At 39.9% G+C, this 22,633-nt stretch overlaps 1 protein-coding gene across 7 annotated transcripts in view; it reads left to right on the top strand.

Moving 5' to 3' along the window:
• Positions 1–22,633, top strand: part of RBFOX1 (RNA binding fox-1 homolog 1) — a 2,487,135-nt gene that overhangs the window by 1,628,107 nt on the left and 836,395 nt on the right. The gene's annotated exons all lie outside the window — the stretch shown is intronic.

The raw sequence follows: 22,633 nt of genomic DNA, 5'->3' as shown, positions 1-22,633 counted from the left end.
TTTCCACCCACTGAAAATCCTTCCTCCCTCTTTTCTTTGTCCATGGTGCCTTATTTTTCTTCCTACCCTGCCACTTAACTCTCCCTGATTTATAATTATTTGTGTGTGTATATCTCCCCAGTTGACTAGGAAGATGACTTGGATTAGAAAGCTGGAGACTTTATCTTTGAATCTTGCAATACTATTGATTTTGCTAGATGAATGAGAGTGACAAGTCACATCTTTTTTTCTCGAAGAAATACACCATGTACCCCCTTGTGCATAGATACCTTCTTAACTGAGTTGATTGACATGAACTCTTAAGTATTTAGCTTGTTGGATTCCAAAGTAAACTTGCAAGTTCCTGCAACCTGGGGTTCCTTTCCCTTTATCATTCAGTCCTTCATTCAGTGAATTAAGTTGTTACTCAAATGAAGCAGAAATGATTCCTCTTTGGGGGCCTAAAGTGTAGTGTGAAGTTTTTAAAAAAGTAAATAAATCAATGCATACTTACAAATATTGACAGGTATGATTAAAGAATAAATGACAGTGTTCCACAAAATAAAATTAAGGTGAGTGTAGTTGTAAGAGAACCCTACTTAGGTAGAGTGATCCTGGAGGGCTTCTCTGAGGAGGTGATGGGCAAGCTGAGAGGTAAAGTATGACAAATGAGGTTTGAGTTGAGAACCTAAAAGGAGAGCAATGTCGCTAAGGTATAATAAGAGAAAGAAGAGGTGGGAGAGGAAGTTGGAGGAGGAAACAAGGCCAGATCCATGCCCACACAGCTGAGATAATATCCCTACTGGCCTTGACAAATTAAAGCACTTCTTCCCGTGCCTTCCACAGATTATTCCTAATGTCACTCTCTTGAATTATTTCTACCTTCCCTCATTCTAACTTCTGTTACATATAGCTATGCACACAAAAAAAATCCATTTGTTGGCTAAAATAAGCAATAGTGACAATACCAAATGCTGTCAAAGATCACTCAAATATTGCTGGTGGGAATGTCAAATGACATAATCATTTTGGAAAATCATTTCTCATTTTCTTGTAGGACTAACCATGCACCTGCCATATGACTGAGCAATTGCACACTTGGGCATTTATCCCAGTAAAATGAAAACACATCCACAAAACAACCTGTATGCAAATGTTCATTGCAGCTTTATTTGTAATAATAGCTAAAGACTGTAAATAGCCCATATGTTTTTCAATGCATGAATGGTTAAACTGTGATAATCCACGTTATGGAATACTATCTAGCAATAAAAAGGAACAAACTATTGATACACACCAACAACGAGGACGAAACTCCAGGGTGAGTTTCGCTCACTTGTGGTGAGTGGAAAAAAGCTCATCTCTAAATCATTTCATCCAATCTCAGCAATCATTTTTTATGTATCTAAAGGTTACATACAAAATGATATCATGTATGTAGCATTCTTGAATTTAAAATTCTAGAAATAGAGAATCGATGAGTGGTTGCTGGGGTCAGGAATCGATGAGTGGGGTGCCAGTAGGGTGTGGTCATGAAAGGCGACCTTGTGTCTGTGGACTGTTTTTTGTCCTGGCTGTGATATTTTAGAGTTTTGCCAGATGTTACCCTGGTGCAATAAGTGTAGGGGTCATGGGCTGTCTGTATATTACTTACTAAACCTCGTATGAATCTACAATTATCTCAAAAAGTTTAATTTTTAAAATCCTTTCACATAACAACTTAGAGTTTGAAAGATTTTTACGGTGTATTTTATATATTAAATTTTTATTTAAATATATGTGTCCTCTACCAAACTGTCAGAGCTTTCCCCTTGGAGATCTTGTCTTAATTATCTTTACATGCCTCCTCTCAAGCCTCCTGTTGTCAGGGAAGGAACAAGGCTGTAGGGTCGAGAAGACGTGGGCGAGATAACAAATGCAATGCCAGGCAAAGGACTTTGGCAGATTCAGAGCATGATTTGATAAAGACTGGAACTCAGGCAGAAGGACTGGCAGGTGGCGCCCGGACCCGTAATTCCTCCCTCTGGGCATCCAGGCGCAGACATGGATGATGCCCTGTGTGCTCCCAAAGGAGAGAGAGGGATGCCACCCTCCCTCAGCTGTACTTTTTTGGGGGCTAGAGAGTAAGGTGTATTAATTTCCACTGGCTTCTATAACTACCACAGATGTGGTGGCTTAACATGATATAAATTTATTATCTAACAGTTCTGGTGATCTGATGTCTGAAATCAGTGTCACCGGCCTGCAACCAAGGTTTGGACAGGGCTGTGCTTTCTCTGGAGTCTCTTCTTCTAGCTTGTAGTGGCTACATGAGTGCGGTCTCTGCCTCTGTGTTCTCACTGTCTTCCGTTCTGTGTGTGTGTCTGCCTCTTTCTTTTAAGGACACTTGAGGTTGTGTGTAGGACCCTCTGGATAATCCAGGTTGATCACCCATTTCGTAAGCATCAGTTTAGTCACATCAGCAAGGAAATGATTTCCTTACAAAATTTGTAAGTTTCAGGGATTTTGACCTGAGATCTCTGAGTGGCTATTATCCGGCTTATTAGGGTAAGTGTGAGAACAGACTTACAAGTAGGGAACAATTCCTTGTGTCTCAAGAATTAACTTCGGCGAGATACTTCGTGGCAACTAGCTGTCCAGGAAAGGTGCATGCTGGGAACTAGCTGTCCAGGTAAGGTCCTTGCCTAGGTGAGGTGCACGCCAGGAAATAGCTGTGCCGGTGAGGCGCGGGCTGGGAACTAGCTTTCCAGGTGAGATGCATACTAGAACTGCTGTCCAGGCGAGGTGCATGCTGGGAACTGCTATCCAGGCGAGGTGCATGCTGGGAACTGCTGTCCAGGTGAGGTGCATGCTGGGAACTGCTGTCCAGGTGAGGTACATGCTGGGGCAAGATGCATGGGAACTAGCAGTTCAGGCAAGATGCATACTGGGAACTGCTGTCTCAGTGAGGTGCATGCTGGGAACTAGCTGTCCACGCTAGGTGCATGCTAGGAACTAGGTGTCCAGGTGAGGAGGATGCTGGGACTGTGCTGATGACATCAGGAGACCATGCCAGCCCGGGACCCTATGGATGGACTATCTCACTGGCAGAATTGGAACAGCTGGTCCCGGGTGACTTATTGCCAGGCAACCCAAAGACCGCCTCTGGTGTTCCCCTTCACACAGTTCTGTCCCTCCCTCCATATACACCACCTAATGATTGTGTGAACTTGGAAAAGTTGCTTAACTTCTCTGAGCCTGAGTTTCCCCCTTTGTAAAAGGGGACTAATACTGGTGTTTACCTTTAGGGCTTTTGTGAGCGTTACTGATAGTGTATATAAGGTTTGTAGTAAGTGCCATATAAATGTTGGTTATATATATTCTTGTTTTTGATATTGTTGATACCTTAAGGATTGGCTGCATAACATTGAATTTTGGTTCACAGAGTTACTGATGTTGCCTGCCCCCAGCCATTGGGCTTCCTGGTTTAAAAGGCAAATCATCCTGATGGAGGATGGTGCCTACAATGTGTGGTGCTTGAGGACAATCCCTGTCTGCTTGGGACTCTGTCAGTGGTAGATGCTTTCAGAATTTGGGTTAGGAGTGATTGAGGGAGGTTAGCAAATGGATTCCTTCTCCTTGCACTGTGTGAAGCAGTTTGATGGGGTTAATTTGCAGGGCCCATAGTAAATGCTCTCAGCCTGTATGGAGGCTAATTTGTGAACCTGTAGCCATTTATTGCCCTGCTTGGGTTTGTTTACCAGTAGACAACGTCATTGGGATAATGTGCCTCACTGTGCGCAGAGAGGAGCTGCACTCTGACCTCACTTGAAGAAACCACCGAGGGGTAATTTCCTCCCCAACAGATGACTGACGTTACAGTGTGGTGACAAATGATGAGTATGGTAAATGGTTAATATAGCCAGGGCCAGGATCCATATGATTTATGCAAATAATTAGCTCTTCCTGGGTAGTGGCCTGCATGTCTAGGTAACTTTTATTTTTTCAGACAGTCATCTCTGTAATGAGCTATTAGTCTGCAGGCCAGAAAGAAAGAAAGAAGGAGAAGGGAAGGAAAGACCTCAGGCAGTTAAGTCTTTGTTCCTTCCAGAAATCCTCATTTGTTTAAAGCTGAATGTGATAACGTTTTCTTTTACAAAACTCCATTGCTCTGTATTGTAAAAGCAACTCAAAATATGAGGGTCTGATGTTTATTCGTTTCAATAATGGTTTCTGGGGTTTAGACAGAGCTTGCATTTCATCTTATTCATCTTCACTCCATTAACACGGAGGGACGTATACCATTAGCACCATTTCCGAGTTAAAGAATTTAAGGAAAGATGGAGGATCAATATGGCTGTATTAGGCAGGAGTCTTTGGATACAAATGACAGAGCCCATGAAGAGGAAAGGGGTTAATTATTTAAAAAGCTTATCTGAGGAATGTTTTATACAAATATGGGATGATCTGGGAAGCCAAATTGTTGGAAATTCAAGGGCATATACCTTGAAGACTAATGGAAATAGGAAGTTTAGTGAAGTTGGGACTTCCTCTCACCTTTTTTCTGACTCGGGTTACCTGTTTTGCCTGACCAACAACATCTTCTGAACCTCACATATTACCTTCCTGCCACCTAGGAGAAGTGAATAATTTTTTTATTCTGGTTTCTGTATGACAGAGGAGAACTTTGATCACTGAGATTAGAATCCCTTGTTAATGCTTGGACTAATCTTTGGTGGCAAAGGAGTCAGTGCCACCCAAGGACAAGGTTTTACTGTTGGGAGGTGGGTGGGAGGAACAGGTCCTGAGAGGAGAGAGTGATGATCCCAGAAGAAGAGAAGGTTACTATGTAGGCAGTTGACAGATTCCAGCACTATACTGTAAGTTCCATGAGCGTGTAGCTATACATGTTCTGGTGAGCACGATACCCCAGTACCCAATATAGTACCTGGCAAAATGATAAGCATGCAGTGAACATGTGCAGGAGGAAGGGAGAGGGGGAAGGAGGGCAGTCAGAATTCTAGTATACAGGTCTGAAATAGCCAAGAAAAAGCAAGCACAATTATCAGCAGGTAGTCACACAAAGCAGAAATAAGAATAAGAGATCTTTGAACTCTGGAGAGTTATCTCAGTGATGGAAACCTTGATTGCACTTCCTAGATTTATTGGATTCATCTAATTGATGAGCCCTTGGAAGTTTTATCCTCTACCTTTAGAGGATTTTGAGTGATACATTTCCTTTCTCCCTCCCTCCCTCCCTCCTTCCCTTTCTTTCTTCCTTCCCTCCTTCCTTTCTTTCCTCCTTCCCTCTTTCTTTCCTCCTTCCCTTCCTCCTTCCCTTCCTCTCTGCCTCCCTTCTTGCCTTCCTTCTTTGCTCAGCACATGTTCACTTCATGGGCTCTGTCATTTGCACCTAAAGACTCCTGCCTAATACAGGCCTGTTGATCTTCCATCCTTCCTTATATTCTCTACGGAATGGTGCTAATGGTATATGTCCCTCTGTGTTGATGGACCTCAGTGAAGATGAAATGAAGTCCCTTCCCTTCCCCTCTCTTCCTTCCCTCCCCTCCCCCCCCCCCCCCCCCTCCCCTCCCCTCCCCTCCCCTCCCCTCCCCCCCCCCCCCTCCCCTCCCCTCCCCCCCCTCCCCTCCCCCTCCCCCTCCCCCCCCCTCCCCCCCCCCCCCCCCCTCCCCCTCCCCCCCTCCCCTCCCCCCCCCCCCCCCCTCCCTGCTCCCCTCCCTCTCTCCTCCCTCTCCCCTTCCTCTCTGCCTCCCTTCTTGCCTTCCTTCTTTGCTCAGCACATGTTCACTTCATGGGCTCTGTCATTTGCACCTAAAGACTCCTGCCTAAGACAGGCCTGTTGATCTTCCATCCTTCCTTATATTCCTCTCCCCTCCCTCTCCCCTCCTTTTCCTTCCCTTCCTTTCCTTCCCTTCTTCAATTGTGTATTGAGAACCAGATACTGTGCCAGGCACCAGAAACATCTGAATGATCAAGGCAGCCTCCATCTGCTTAGATCTTTTTAGTAGCTGTTTTATTGCTGAGTATGATGATGTAGGAGTTCTATTCCCAGTTTGTATTATTTTGAAGCCACCTCTGAATTCTGAGTAACTCTGATGATGAGTAGACTATGTCTCCTTGGGGTCCCTGTTTGAAGCTAGGATTTAGGTGAGCAATCCTGATCCCACTATGGAGACAGCAGGATCACCTGAGCCACTGACCTTTAAACCCAGGATATAAAGGTTATTGCCCTCTAGAAATACCAAATTGGTAAGAAAGGAAAATGCTCCCTTATGAATGTTCATCAAAGAGTGTTTCCCGTCAGGTGATATTCTGTCCCTTCAGGCCACGGTGGGATTCATTAAAGATGAGAGGACAGTGATGAACCACCTCTTGTGCAGGAATAGTTATATATTCCTGGATTCTTCAAGATATTACGAATTCCATTTAATAAGTAAAGTGGTTATCTCAATCACAAACTACCATGAGGCAATAACGATGGTCCATTTGTCAAAAACCGCCACTCAAGCACTAAGGAGATGTGTGTAACAGTTGGCATTTTAAGCATTGTGATTGTCAACCCACTGATTGACAGACCCCTTAATTGTCAATTTGGATAATAATAATTCTGCTGCAAAATGTTACAGAGAGACAGAGAAAGGGAAAGGAAAGAAGAGGAAGGGAGGGAGACGGGAAGGAAGGCGAGGGAGACAGAGAGGGAGGACGTGAGATAAATATTAGATATGCTTTGGAGTTTTTGAGTAGATTATTGCAAATTGTGTTCAACCCCACATCATTGCTGGCTGGTTGTCTTTTTTTATTTGTTGTGAGGTGATTGCTTCAGAAACCCTGACACAATTCTCTGTAGAGTGATTTTTGTGTGGTCAAGAATTTTGTGACTTTAAAAAGACTTTCCAGTTACTGCTGCCTTGGGACTTTGGCCCTCTCTACGCTGATACGTAAATCTTATTACACCATGTTGATAGCTGCCCTGATCTCTAAATATATCGGGAACTTATTAGGAAGAATCCCAAAGAAGTCAACACCTCTTTACTGAAGAACTATTTAAAAAGATGTATTGGTAGCATCTAAGTGATCGCATTATTCTTAGTGAATCAGAGGCCTCCATCCTAAGAAGCATGGGAGAGGTCAAACACCATGTATGCCAACTGAAAGAGTTAAGCCATTTTTCTATTTACATGGTTTATTTCACAAGTGTCTGACTCATTGAGCATAGCCAGCACAGTTAAATTACAAAATTACTATTTGGTCCTTTTTTTATTGACTACAATTCAAGGCTGCTTCAAGCCTCCCAAATTTAATCCCTGAAGCTCTTTGCCAAGAACATTACCTTTTATTTTCAGTGTTAAACTGTGTAAGATACCCCTAAGGCTACATGGAAACTTACTCTCTGTGATAGCAGCTAACGGAGTGTATCAATTGTTCATGATTTCCCATTCTCCTGTAAATTGGGAGAGGCAGGGAGAGCAGTGGAATGCGAATTTTGTTCTGTCAGCACTTTCTTGCCCCAGCTTTAGCCCAAGCAATGCCTGTTTTGGTAATTAATTATAGTGTCTTTGTAGCTCTTCATTCTCAGTTACCATTTAGCAACCTGTCAAATCCTGAGCTAATGAGTCTATCCCATAGAAGTCAATGCATTTACTTTATTTTATTTTTAAGCATCAAGACAATACTGATTTTTCTTAGGTCAGATGAAGTTGAGAGGGAGATTCTAAACCAGTGTATGGAAAAGGCAAGGTTTTTCTACTCACAAATGTTCATCCCAAGAATGGCTCTGCTTAAAGCTTTTCATTGATGTTTGTCTAACTAGAAATTGGAGTATCCCAGTTATTCATGTGACAGTAATTTAATATGTGAAGGAAGAAATAGCTCACTCATAAGTGTCCTTGTCAAAGTGTTGTTAGTAAACAAAGGTTGAATGGTTCTGAGATTTCTCTCAAATGATGAAGCACACTTTGTAGGGGATGTTTCAGAGGTCTTCCCTCTCTGTGTTGAGAGACTAGATTAGGATATATAGCTTAGGATTTTCATCTAAAATACAGGAAAAAGCAGAGCAGATTCGTGATGCTTTCCTCTTCTCATTGCTTTTGTGGTGGTGTTCTTTCTTCTTTAATTGTGGACTTGGAGAAGTTCTGTAATCTCTTTATGGGAAGGACTTAGGCAGAGCAGTTTGGTTTCAGGGCAGACGGAGAGCATACTCCTTGAAGCTGCTTTCATATCAGGCTTGCTTGTTTTACTCAGAATCATATGGTTACAGCTCAATTAAAATAGCAGAGTTTTCTGAGGATGATTTCATTCGCTTTATGTGAGACTAAGACGATTTCATTGACTTTATACGAGACATATCACTAATCTCTACCGAAGAATAGAAACAATAATTTTCTGGAATTACGTATCAGAATATGAGTATTCAGCTCAGCCTCTTTATGGAACAATGTATACCAAAAACACATCTTTATTCTTAGTTGAAAGTCTTAGAGAACCCAAAAATTAGAGCAATGGCATTCGCCTCTGGTGGTTAGAAGTAAAATCTTCAATTCAGCCCACAAAACTCAGACTGATAGCTATTTCTGAAGCCCGGCTATAACTACAGTATCATGTGGCCGATAAGTTCTGCATTTCTAAAGGAAGATATTTTTTCCCTGTCAATCAAAAGTGAGTAAAAACACATGTACACATTTTAGCTTAGCTGACCAGGTCACAGGGATGTGTACCTGTTTATGTATAAGTGCCAGGACTGAGGCTGGAAGGAGGAATTAAGTTATGTTCCCTTAATACCACCAGTGTTGTATTTTCCTTAAAAAAAGAATGTATATATACAAATTAGTTTCTCAATCCAATAAGAACATGACTCTTACTCTTTATAAAAATGCCACCTCTTAAGTATTATTTCTTCCCATCTCATTCATTGATAATGTCTATTATATTTTTATAATAAAGAATCAAAGATTCTATGCGAAATTCTCTGTTCTCCTCAAACAGATGAGGGACCATATTCTGATGCTTTTGCCCATACTTGGGGCTTAATATCGACTTTAATATCTAATATAATTTATTTTACTTGTCGACTCTCTATTTGTCAGAGAACTTGATAAGCAGAAGAACAGTTGATCGCTCTTGTTCAGGTCAGCTGCACTAATGCCCATGGACCTGCAAATTTCCCAAATGTGAGTGGCTTTTATGCTGCTTGTAGAAATCCGAGTTTAGATGAGCCACAGTTTGTAGAAAATGCTTCAGAGGCCTTCCTGCAGCCTCTCTCTGTGGATAACCTCCATGGAACTATATTTGGTAGACACTGAAAGTTGTAACCATTTAATTAAAAATTTTTAATTGACTATGGTATCAGCAAAATGAGAAATGTCTTTCACCCTTGATCTTTGACAATAGCAGACATGTTAATATGAAGTTATTGTTAAGGCTCCAAAAGGCACTGATACAAGTATTTTTTTTCTGCCATTCTTGTTTCTTTATAGATTCACACTTTTGAGTATTCAGAGCTTGCTTTTCCTTTGAGTTAGAGGAATGCATTGGAGAGAAGTGTTATTGATGAGGGCTGATTAAGCAAATTAATGAATTGAGACAGCTGAATAGTAAGTGAGAAGAATTTGAGGAGTGGAATTGGTTTTTGCTCATTGACTGTAAAGTGTAGGAGTTAAAACCACAAGGGTACCTGATGAAACAAGCTGTATTATCAAGGTAAGTGAAGAGAGAGCATTTGGAATTGTATACTATTTTTCCTTTTCCAATGAATAGCTGTGTGCTAGCTGTTCACTGCTTTCTTGGCATACATTTTTCTTGTTTCATTTTCTGAGTCATCTGCAATAGTGGAAATGATTTCATTCAACAAATATATTGAATTCCCATTATGTTCCAGACACAATGTTAGGCATTTAATGGTACTGGTAGAAATACATTATTTAATATGTCTGATGACTGAATGTTCTCAGTTCTAATGGAGTCAAGTGTTTTTGACTGGGGGGTGGTAATCTTTGGAAAGCATCTTGGAAAGCCTTTGTTATTTCAAACTCTTCAAATCTGCAAATCTTAAAAACAAGGCAACACTTCATGTTGGCTAAGACGTGGGGGCAGTGGGCGCTCTACCGTGATGCTGGTGGGAGTGTATATTGATGCACCTGCTTTGGCGCTCAGTTTTGTAATATCATGGGACATTCAAGATGCATGTACTTTTGAGATATTTCATTCCTAAATGCACACATGAAGGAGACACATAGAAAATTCACTTTGGCATCCAAGTGAAACGTTAGGAAGACAACAATCAACCAAACATTAATTGTCCACCAGTAGGGAAATAGAAAATAAATTGTAGCAAAAGTCATGTCTGGTGTGCCATGTTAAAATGAATAAACTAGATCTCTATGTGCCAATGTGGATAGATCTGAAAACTATAATGCTGAACAACAACAAAAAGTAATTTGCAGGAGGAGACATACAGTATGAATACATCATTTATGTGTGGTTTTTCGACACAGAAAAATATGTTCAAAAATATGTAAATGTGTTCAAAAATAGATATTCCAAAATATACATTTATATGTATTTATATATAAATGTGTCCAAAGATATGTATTCTCTTGGGGTATATGCATATATGGTAAAACAAGAGAGAGCTATGTGGGAATGATACACAGTAAGTTCAGCAGTATGCCCACCACTGTTAGGGAGTAGGGGAGGGGTTTTAATCAGTGAGAGTGACTGAGAAGGATTCCATTATATTCGTTATATTTTATGTTGCAAGCTGCGGGGTGGACATATGGCATTTGCTGCAGCATCTTTGATATTTTTTATATGTCTGATGTATTGCATAAGAAAAAAGAGTGCATCTGAAAAGCTACAGCTATCGCTGTGTGTGTGTATATACATGCTGAGATTTTTGAGCACCAGACTCTAACCATAGTCTAATCATTTTCAGGTTTGCAAAAGGTTTTTGTACAAAAACAAGGTCCATTTCGAGTGCAGTATCTTGGTAAGATTGTTAGGGGCAGATGAGCAAAGGGATGCAGTACCCTCAATCTACAAGGCAAAAGATGGACCAGTCAAGCAGTTCCCTAATGTCTTTGATCAATGTAAACTGCTAATTGCAAGTTCTGACTCTCTTTTCCAAAAGGAATGATTTTCTCCCCCACTCAATTACAAGAATAATTGCTTCAACTCTCAATGTTCCTTTAACTGGGCACATTCAATGTTAGCATCTTAGGCTCTCATTTCATATGAAACTACTAAGTTGTTCCCGTTAACAGCCCCTGTATTGGGTCTTTGTGTTGCAATATTACAGACTTGGCATGCACCCTTCTCTATTTTTCACTGTGTATAATGAGGTCAAATTCATTTTGGAAGGCCTTGAGGTCTTCCAGATTTACAGCTATTTGAAAACCCTATTGATGATAAATATTTGGCCAAAGTGTTTCCATTTTCATACACTCCCCATCTTTCCTGGCTAGGGTCCCCTAGTTTCTTTCTTTCTTTCTTTCTTTTTCTGTCTAGCCTGCATTTTCTCCCTGCCCAGAAATGTCATTAACATTAACAAGTGCTCTCTCTGGCACTGGCAGGAGGTCTGCAAACAGAACTGGTTTGGAATGTGCAATGGGAGGCTTGAATCAAACAAAAGCTGTGATACAGACTGGAGTGTGTAAGGCAAACTCGATAAGCTCCAGTCAATACTGACAGGAAAAATCACAGCAAAACTGATTGTGGTGAGAACATGTCATTGGCCTATGAGGGAGACTTGGAAGGAATGCTTCAGCAGTAATAACAACAAAAGAGTTTTTCATTTAACTTTTATATTAGGAAGGGTTGCTGTGTGTCATGTTAGGGACAAAGTTAAATAAGTACTGATCCTTACTCTAGAGAGTTACTGGGCATAAGAACCCCGGAGTCCTGGACCACCTCCAGAGATTTTAATTCTGTAGGTCTGGAGTGGAGACTGTTTCCCTTGTGAACAAGCTCACAAGCGATGCTGATCCTGCTGGTTCCTGGAAGCACATTTTGAACAGCAGGGCCCCAGAGCAGGTTCAATGAAATGGAGGAAAGGAGTCAAATAAATATCCTTTCATGCAGTGCTATGGGGAGACGCAATGGCAGAGTTATTAGCAATACTACAGTTACCTAGGAAAAGGACCAAACAGCTCTGCCTTGCCCAGGGAACCAGCAGAATGGAGGTGATACTTAACCAGCACCTTGAAGAGTGAAGAGATTTCCAGGAGGAAAAGAGAGTTCGTGTTACAGACAGAGGAAATGCCATGAAAGAAGTGCAGGACACAGCTGGAAAATGAAAGTGATTTTATATGAACAGAGCTGGAGGGAAACTTGGAATCATCCCAGATGCTCTTTAAGAATCAGCTGTGGCTCACACCTGTAATCCCGGCACTTTGTAAGGCCGAGGCTGGTGGATCACCTGAGGTCAGCAGTTCAAGACCAGCCTGGCCAACATGGCAAAACCTCATCTCTACTAAAAATACAAAAATTAGCCAGGCATGGTGGCCGGCACCTGTAATGCCAGCTACTCAGGAGGCTGAGGCAGGAGAATCACTGGAACCCTGGAGGCAGAGGTTGCAGTGAGCTGAGATCATGGCACTGCGCTCCAGCCTGGGTGACAGAGTGAGACTGTCTCAAAAAAAAAAAAAAAAAAGGAAGACATGCCGCAGCTGGTTTTTGAAGGAATTTGCAGAGTCCTTCTAAGGTGTGTGGTCCATTATTCTATGGTGCAGAGCAGTGGAAGAATTTTTAGAGATTATTGGTGGGAGAGTGGATAAAGAGAAACTATTAAGCAGGGGACCAAAAGTCTAGGTGAAAAAAGAGGAGGGCTTGCCTGAATTAGTTTTTGGAGTAGAGAAGGACATCACACAAAACATTCCATTCTAAAGGCAAGACCCTCAAGGTTGGAAACGAAGTATCATCTGGATGCCGATTGGAAAAAGTGATTAAGAGCAAATGGTCAAGATGAATGGGTAGAGATGAAACGTGGGTCACCGGAAGGGTGAGGACTCACTAATCTTCATGAATCTATGGCTAAAGAATCAAGACGCCTTACTAAAATTTAGAAAAGTCCCATAATGGAAAGAACTAAGCAAGTTTTGCCTTCTGCTACCTCTACATTCATTATGTTGCCTGTACAAGTAGAACACACAGCAGGGACTGTGTTTTAGTACCAATTACAATTATTTTCTGGTTGTAAATGTAGGTTCAGTGAAATGGAGGAAAAGAGTCAAATAAATATCCTTTCATGCAGTGCTATGGGGAGATGCAATGGCAGAATTACTAGCAATACTACAGTTACCGAGGAAAAGGAGCAAACAGCTCTGCCTTGCCCAGGGAACCAGCAGAATGGAGGTGATACTTAACCAGCACCTTGAAGAGTGAAGAGATAAATGATAATGAGAAGATAAATGTAAATGACATTAAAGATGTGATCTGTTCCGGGATGCCATTTTTATCTTCTTTGTCAGAAGGAGAGAGAGAGAATGGCATCAAAATACCAAGGTTCTGGGTTTTTTTCCCCTTAAAAAAAAAAAAAGAAAAGAAAAAAGAAAAAAGAAATGACCCTAAGCACAAATTGGATGTTGGCACTTTTTTTTTTCTTTTTTTACCAAAACCAAATACAACCTTACGGAGGTAATGAGACTTGTGATACAGTCTTAGGAGGATGTGCTATGAGAGGAGCCAAATTAGGCAACCACAAACAAATACCAAGTTCTTTATTGGTATTTTGAATATTTATTAAACAGTTCCCAATCCACTGCCATTTGTTTCCTTTACACTTTATGCTCCCTCCTTCTTCCTTCTCTTGCAAAATCCTCACAACTTGTCCTGTCTTTCTGTTCCTCTTCTTTTTTTGTTGTTGAGATTATGCCTTGCGAAACCTCTAATTAACCTGCCTAGCAAAAGCTGAACCTTCTTCAGAGTACAGAGAGAGTAGAAAAAATAAAAGTGACAAACAAGAAAGCGAAGGAGTCTCTTTAGCAGGAAGGAGGAGGGGTCATTTCAGGGAAATTATTTTAATAATTCTTGTCCCATCACATAAATAATTCATTTTTTTCTTCTGTATCACTGTATTACTAGACTTCGTCCCAAAGCATAACTCTTCCACTTTTAGACACTTTCAAAAATAAGAAATTAGAGAACACACTTCATTCTTTTGTTATCCTTTCCAGTTATTTCAAGACAAAACATTTCAAAAATAATAAATTCAGAGTGCAATAAACGAACGCTATTTGTTTTACTTTTGCAGGCACAGACATTTTGTGAAATCACCAACAATTTAGAAAAGAAATGACATCATCATGGCCAAAATAGTAGAAATGACATAATCTCAAAATAACATTAAAAAAAAAACCTTAATTAAAAATTTAGCTTTAGATTTAAACCCCCGTATTTTCCCCTTACTTTTTTTTTTTTTTAAATCATGGGCTAATATGTCAAAACAGGCTGGATCTATCAAAGGCAGGATGTTTGCGAATCAAAGATCTAATTCAAATGTTCCATTTGCTTCATGATGGAAAATTCCAAACTGGCTTTTAAAGCCTTTTAATAACGTATGGAATCCTGACGAAAAAGTTACTTCCTAGAATATGTTGCTCTGTTCAACCTATATTTTTAGTGTCTTTTTCCACTAATGTGGGTTTAAAAACAATGAGGAGAGACATGTACTACTTAGGTATTTTGTTGAGGCCAATTCCCTTTTTTCTGATGTTGTGTGAATGGATACCCATCAAAACAAGAGGGACGTTTTTGGTTTTTCTTTTTGGTGATAAATCGAAAACACAAGAGTCAAAAATGAGCCCTGTTCCACAATCCCAGTGCCATTGTTGGAGTGGGTTTTTCTTTTCTTTTCTTTCTTTTTTTTTCTTTTTGAGATGGAGTTTTTCTCTTGTTGCCCAGGCTGGAGTGCAGTGGCGCGATCTTGGCTCACTGCAACCTTCACTTCCTGGGTTCAAGCGATTCTCCAGCCTCAGCCTCCCACATAGCTGGGATTACAGGTGCCCACCACCATGCCTGGGTAATTTTTGTATTTTTAGTACAGATGGGGTTTTGCCATGTTGGCCAGGCTGGTCTCGAACTCCTGACCTCAGGTGATCCACCCATCTTGGCCTCCCAAAGTGCTGGGATTACAGACTGAGCCACTGCGCCTGACCTGGAGTAGGTTTTTCAAGTACTTATAATAATTACTTCAATAATATGTGTTCATTGTAGATAACATGAAACTTGCAGAAAAACACAAGAAAAATCGTTTCTCATTTTACCACTGTTTATGATTAGTGTGCACCATTTTGATATTTCCTTTCTAGCCCCACACACCAAGGTATCTTCATATTTTTTAACACATGGTTAATTATTTGCTACTATGTTCCAGGAATTGTATCGGGTGTTAGAAATACAATTTGTATTAATTGTAGATAATATTTTGTGATCCATTATTTTTTAATTTAATAAGATACTATGCACTGATATTTATTCTTCTTCATGATATGTGACAACATAGTGTTCCCTAATTCATTTAATTAATAAGTTCATTTTACCTTCTCATTTTGCCTCTCATTTGCTATTTTATCACCTTTCACAAATGGGTTTATTTGTTGTATTTTTTCCTGCTTTATTTGTAAGCAGAATTAGATAACAGTTGCACACTGAGAATTTTCAGGTACAATTAACTTCTCCCTTTTTTGCATGTAGGCTTATTTCTTCCTGACAAGACTTTTGCCTTCTAAGTAACTTAGTGTTAAAACATTACCTGAAAAAGCCAACCCATTTGGTTCTTGCCCAGTAATGTCTAAATCATGTAAGAAATGCATTGAAGAAACAATCAGGGAAAAAAGAGGGAGTAATATTGGCTAGCACAACATTTGAATAAATCTGGAAAGAAAAGAATAAATCTGGGTTGAAATAGAAGCCAAAAGACGATATTTTTATGTAAAATAATTCCCCTGTCCTTTTCTTTCCCCAGCTCTTTTTCTATCTAATATGCATTTTTCTTTATATTATAAAAGAGCTTTGCTCACCTTATCTCTGGTAGTTCTTTATTACTTCAATCTCTTCTCATTATTTTTTAATGTTCGGGAAATGTAAACTACTTTCCTACCACTTTTCATTTTTGTGGATAGGGTGGCTGATGGACTTTAAGTTTCAAGCTATGATGGAACAAGGAAATAGATCACTTCTTATGGTGTCATAATGGAACTCTGTTGATGGGTCTAATAAAGAAGAAAAAAAAATCAAACCTTATCCATCATCTCCATGACTTCTAGTGTCTTTCCCATCTGCATCTTTGTGTTAAGCAAAAAATATATAATGCAAAAACTGTGTTTCACAAAGGACTTTTTTTTAATGGTTAGGATTTTCTAAGGTTGTAACTTTTGCATGTATAGTAGTTGCCACACAAAGCATCAAGATAAGGAAACCAGCCCTGATGGGTCCTTAGCTACATGACAATATCTAAAGGTCATACTGTTTTAAACAGACAGAAAACCCTCTAGTTAGAGTCTGTATTAGCTGTTCTTTATAGATTGTATTTAAAGACTCCATTCTAACCAGCAAGAACACTTCCAGTGTGAATTTCCCATAAAGCAGTCAGGTTTTAGCTTGGAGATGTACGAAGTGCAGATGTCTCGTGAGTTTTCATCTTGGTCTTGCAAAGAAAAGCATGAAGCTATGTAAGTCTTTCTGTAGGGAAAAAAAAATACTTTTTTTTCTTACTTTTTTTTTTTTTTTTTCCTTTCTGATGAGCATTGATGGAGGAGGGAGAGCTCCTTCTGGATCATTATTGGTTCTGATGATGGTTTTGTACAAGGAATAAACTCTCTTGGGGTAGTGATTGTTTTTAATGACCTTTATAATCCAGAATTTTTGTTCATCTGAGAAACTAATGAGGATTAAGAGAAGAAAGGGGGCCGGGCTTGGAGGCTCACTCATGTAATTTCAGCACTTTGGGAGGCCGAGACAGGCAGATCAGTTGAGGTCAGGAGTTCAAGACCAGCCTGGCCAACATGGCAAAACGTCATCTCTACTAAAAATGCAAAAATTAGCCAGGCGTGGTGGTACAGGCCTGTAGTCCCAGCTACTCGGGAGGCTGAGGCAGAAGGATCACTTGAACCCAGGAGGCAGAGGTTGCAATGAGCTGAGATTGTCCGGGTGACAGAGTACAGGACTCTGTCTCAAAAAAAAAAAAAAAAAAAAAAAAGGGATCCAACACATATTTATCAATTAATGTGTCAATTACCCATGGCATCATTGCCTTTATATTTGCTCAGAACAAGTCCTGTTTATCCCTTGATCCTAGTGTAATTATTAACATTCCCCTTTCTGCTGACAGGTGTCCCAGTTTCAACAATGTATTATACAGTCATTCCATAGCAGCCCTCTTAAACAAGAGAGTAATCAAATATAGAAGTCAAGCATCCTGAACAGATAAATTGGCAGTTGAATTCTGATTTCTCTATTTGCTTCTTCTGAGAAGCTAAAACTACTATATTTCAATTAACTTGTTTGAAAAATAGGTATGATAGTAATGTTTTTCCTATATGGGTGTTGAGAAAATTAATATGTGAAATTTTGATCAAAGTACTGATAAATAGTAAATATTCATTTTACATTAGCAAATAATTCCTATTTTTTTTTCATTAAAGTCTCTCAGTGTTATATGTTACAGCCTCCAGGTCATTTAGTATATAGAAACAGAAGTACTTCCTGGTCAGCAGCAGTGGACACAGGAAGTGGTTTATCATAAGATGGACAGAGAAAGTGACTGGATGGTAAAACAGAGTGGATTCATCTATGATAGATAAGTGTCTATAAAGGTACTATGGATCTAGACACATTTCTGTAAGTTTTCTTGTGGATTAGTGTTCAAACTGGTAAAGTTGCCAGGGCAAGGTAGGAAAGTCAGATTCAAGCCAGTGCTTCACATTTATTGGTTTATGATTTCTTTTCCCTTTTTTTTTTTTTGAGACAGAGTCTCACTCTGTCACCCAAACTGGAGTGCAGTAGTACGATCTTGGCTTACTGCAACCTCTGCGTCCCGGGTTCAAGTGATTCTCCTGCCTCAGTCTCCCGAGTAGCTGGGATTACAGGCACATACCACCACGCCTAGCTAATTTTTGTATTTTTCCTAGAGATGGCGTTTCACCACATTGGCCAGGCTAGTTAGAACTCCTGACCTCAGGTGATCTACCTGCCTCAGCCTCTGAAAGTGCTGAGATTATAGACATGAGCATGCTGCACCCAGCCAATATTTCTTAAAGATGGGTGATAGGATTGCATCTTTTTGCTTCTTGAAAGATGGGCTTGGCCACGTGACTGACTTTGACTAATGAAATATGCAGGGAAGTGATATGACTCTCTTCTGGGTGGATGCTTGACGTGACATTTTGTGATTTACCACATTTTCTAGCCCTTGCCTTAGAGATTTTTGGATACATGAGTTGAAATAAACCGTCTGTCAGCTCATGTCCCTGAGTGACTACAAAAAGCAAAAGTTCCAGCCAACCTATATTAGGCACATGGCACAAATAAGAAATAAACTTTTATTGTTATAAGCCACTAACTTCATGGGCTGTTTATTATAGCAGCATCATATAGCCCATACTGGCTGATGCATCTTGCCTCCTGCTGGCCTGTCATATCTTCTGCTGCTTTGCACTCTCATCTCTTCCTTCCCCCACTTGCCATTATCACCGACATTTGTTGACCACCTATATAAGCAAAGTGCTTGGTGTCAATATGTTCCTCATAAGAACCTTATCAAGTAAATACTTTTTATATCTTGCCACTGCTAGATGAAGAAATGAGCTCAGAGGGTCACTGTTCACAAATCCCACAGTCGTAGGCAGAGAAAGAGTCAAACGTGGGTCTTTCAAACTCCAGATTCTGTTATTAACTACTATGCTAGCTGTCTTGTATTAGGAAGGAGTTCACTTACTGTCTTTTGAGTTTTTTCTTTAATGTAAATGCCCTGAGTTTTTCAACACATATAAAAGGGTTGTATGAATCCTTTTTGTTCATAAAAGGAGATTAACATTAATTTCTGTGCAGAGTAGGATGAAATAGAGAAAGGGAGAACAGGAAAAATATAATCGGAATCTTATCAACTCTGATGTCTTAGAACTAGGATTTTTATCCTTCTCAAAATAAATTCTAGAACACACATTCATCCCATTTGCAAAGCCATGTGACTCTAGAGAACCGTGTTGACCGATTGGAAATGAGTAGAATTCTAAACAGCATTAGCTTGATGTGGAATTTCCAACTACTTAATTCTGGTTGGTTTTGAAGACACATGAGCTGACTGCTTCACGGGAATCAGGAATGAAGGGGAATCTGTTCAGAACGTATGTCTCCCCACACTAAAAACAATTCAAAGCCATAAATTACTTACATCATCTCAGCACCTGGGGGACTGCTCACTAGTTCTAGGGCCTATAAAATAAGGGATCAAAGGGAACATTTCCTATGTTGATGCTGTGAGATCTATGCATATCTTTCAGTTCTTTCTTTTTGGATGATGGTGATGATGATGATAATGATGATTTTTGCTTAAGAGTCTTGGACCACCTCGTTTTCACAAGGTGCTAAGGAATGGGTTTTAGGGTTTGGCCCGAAAACCTTATTTCACCTAGAATTTTGCAGGCAGAGCAAGGAGTTAGCAGCCTGGGGTGGGGCAGTGAAGGAGAGAGTGTTCCCTTTGGTCACTTGAAAAAATCAGTGCCTTTTTCCTTGTCAGCAGTACTGAAATTTAGCACTGCTAGGAAACAGAAATCTGATATTCCAAGATGCTCCCATTGGATTTTCAGACATCTCCTTTGCATTTTGATTGTTTCAGCAAGTCGTACCTCACTTCTGATACCTATAAATATCTCAGGTTTTAGTTGACGCACGTCTGGCTAGCTTTACAACAAGGATTTAAGAGCTTCGTGATATTATTTGCCGTGAATAATTGCTAGTGGAACATATTGGATCACCTTGTATAACTTTTGCAGGTTGGTTTTAATTTCAGGTTTGACTGTTATATTGTAGCTTTGCAAAGCAATAACAAAAATCATAATTTAGATGAGCAGAAACAAAACAAATGATGGGAATATTACCATAACCATAATTTTACAGCACAGTTTAATTATTTGGTTCAGTAATGTTCAATAATTATTTCAACACCAAAATTCCTCACCACCCCAGCCCCTCAACAAACTGAACAACTGTTTCACTACTAGCAACTAATTTATAAGGCAATTTCAGATTCTTATGACTTCTTGTCTCTCTGAGATTTACAGTCACTAATAAAAGGCCCTAACTTCGAGAGGCATGAATTAAAACTCATTTATAAAGAGAATAAAAATTCAGAGGTTTTCCAGTTCTATCCAGAAGTGTCCATATTCCTGTGGACTTGGATGTAAGTGGATGAAGCCCAGTATCAGGTGAATAACAGGTGCTCATTAAATATTGGAAAGCAAATGAACTCACAGATGCATATAAAGTAGGCAGAGTCTTAGGAATGGACCAGTTGACTTATCTTTCTTCTTACGTTCTTTAGGATGGAATTTGATGAAGGTATTTTTCTTTTCTTTTCTTTAAATAAAACAACTGAAGTTTAATTCCATGTGTCTGAAAATCCCTCCCCCCTTTTATTTATTTTTTTTGAGATGGAGTCTTGCTGTGTCCCCCAGGCTGGAGGCTGGAGTGCATTGGCATGATCTTGGCTTACTGTAACCTCCCGCTCGTGGGTTCAACTGATTCTCCTGCATCAACTTCCTGAATAGCTGGGATTACAGGCACGTGCCATCACGCCTGGCTAATTTTTGTATTTTTTAGTGGACATGGGGTTTCACTATGTTGGCCAGGCTGGTCTCAAACTCCTGAGGTCAAATGATCTGCTCACCTTGGCCTCCCAAAGTGCTGGGATTATAGGCGTAAGCCACCACGCCCAGCCTGAAAAATCACTCTTGACTCTTTCCTCACCCTTATCCCTCATACCCAAAGATCAAGTCCAATGAATTGTCCCCTCGTCATTATTGACTGAAACTTTTTGCTTCTCTCCATTCTCCCTCTATTCTTCTGGCCAAAGCCACTCTTCCCTCTTGCCTGGAGTGCTGTCAACACTTCTAAACTGGCCTTTCTTCCTTCACTCTTGTCTCCATTAATCCATTCTCCATATACCAGTAAGAGTGATTTTCTGTTACATGATCACCATCATTCTTGCTGAAATTTCTACCATACCTCCCACTGATTTTAGGATCAAGTCTGGAAATTCTGTCAGTGGCCATCAAGGTGCAGTTGCTGCTTAGCCTGTCGTGTCCTAAATCCACATTTGATGGCACTTTTTCACTATCTGTGGTCTTTCAGAGAGGAAGAGAGAAAGAGACAGTGAGAGAAAGAGAGAGAGAGAGAGTGTGTGTGTGTGTGTGTGTGTGTGTGTGTGTGTCCCTGGGTGTAGAGCATGGGGATGTCTGAAACACTTTGTATAATCAATCCCATTGTTCATTATGATTGTGTGTAGGCATCATTTCTGGAAAGCCTCTCAGTTATATAACCCTTAATTGTCTTTTCATAGCATCGTTGTAATGGTACCTGTTATGTGTTAATATGATACCCTCACTCTTTCACCAAATGGAAAACTGTGAGAGCGGTACTATGTATATCTTAGTCATCAACTTATGCTCAGCACCTAGCATGGAGACCAGCACATAGTAGAGAGTTAATAACTGCCGTATAAATGAATACAACACATCTATCCAGTTGGACAACTTGGGGTAGTTGTGCTTCTCTGCAGTCTGTCTTCCTCTCTTCCTTTCTCCCTCCTCTCTGTTTCTCTCTTTCTCTCTTTCTCATAGTAATAATAGCTTTACTATGACCATAGCTCTTTTTTTTTTTTTTTAACCTATCACCTTTTAACACTTTATGAACTGTTTCTAAAAACTCAACTTAGGAAACAGCTGAATTAGCCCTTTTCTTTAGGTTTCAGGCTTCCCTGAGTTCCCTCGAATTCTCTTATTTGAAAGTCTAGTTCCTGTTTATATTGGAAACATTCTTTAAAAAGAGAAAAAACACCTGGAAGGGCAACAAAACACCCAGTTAATGTGCCACTGCTTTGAATATTCCTGCAATGGCAACAGTTAAAGTAGAATCATTGCACACTGTGCTAGCAAAATTTATAATCCAGGGTGAGCTAGATTTACAGTTGTGTCTCAAAATCTGCCTTTTTTGTCCTTTAGGAGTTAAAAGTGCAAATAATAATAATACTGAGAATAGAGTTGAATTGATTGCTTAAAACAAAATGGTTAAATTCTGTTTGGGTCTTTAAAAGAGTTAACAGAATATGACAATTCAAACACTCTATGTTCCATAAAAATAGTGCTATTAGGAAGAAAGCCATACTTCTCAGTAACCTCCCTGACACTTGCTCTGTTTGAGTTCCCCGGCCGCAGCTGGTCTTGAGTATAATGCTATTGATTTTGAGAGATTTTATAAAGATAATTAGATATACTGGAGCGTATTCTATATTCTCAGCATTTCCGAGGCTATGCAAAGCCACCCAAAGTTTTGAAATCTGTACCTGGTATTTCTTACTTGAGAAACTTTTAGTTTCTATGCATTGGAAAACAAAAATAATCTATAGCAAACCTTCCTCCTGAAGTGTGAAGAAGGAATAAACTAG

The sequence above is a fragment of the Macaca thibetana genome, chromosome 20 (assembly GCF_024542745.1).
Source record: "Macaca thibetana thibetana isolate TM-01 chromosome 20, ASM2454274v1, whole genome shotgun sequence".
Taxonomy (NCBI): domain Eukaryota; kingdom Metazoa; phylum Chordata; class Mammalia; order Primates; family Cercopithecidae; genus Macaca; species Macaca thibetana.
The sequence above is the reverse complement of the archived record's forward strand: the minus strand, read 5'-3'. Positions and strand labels throughout refer to the sequence as shown.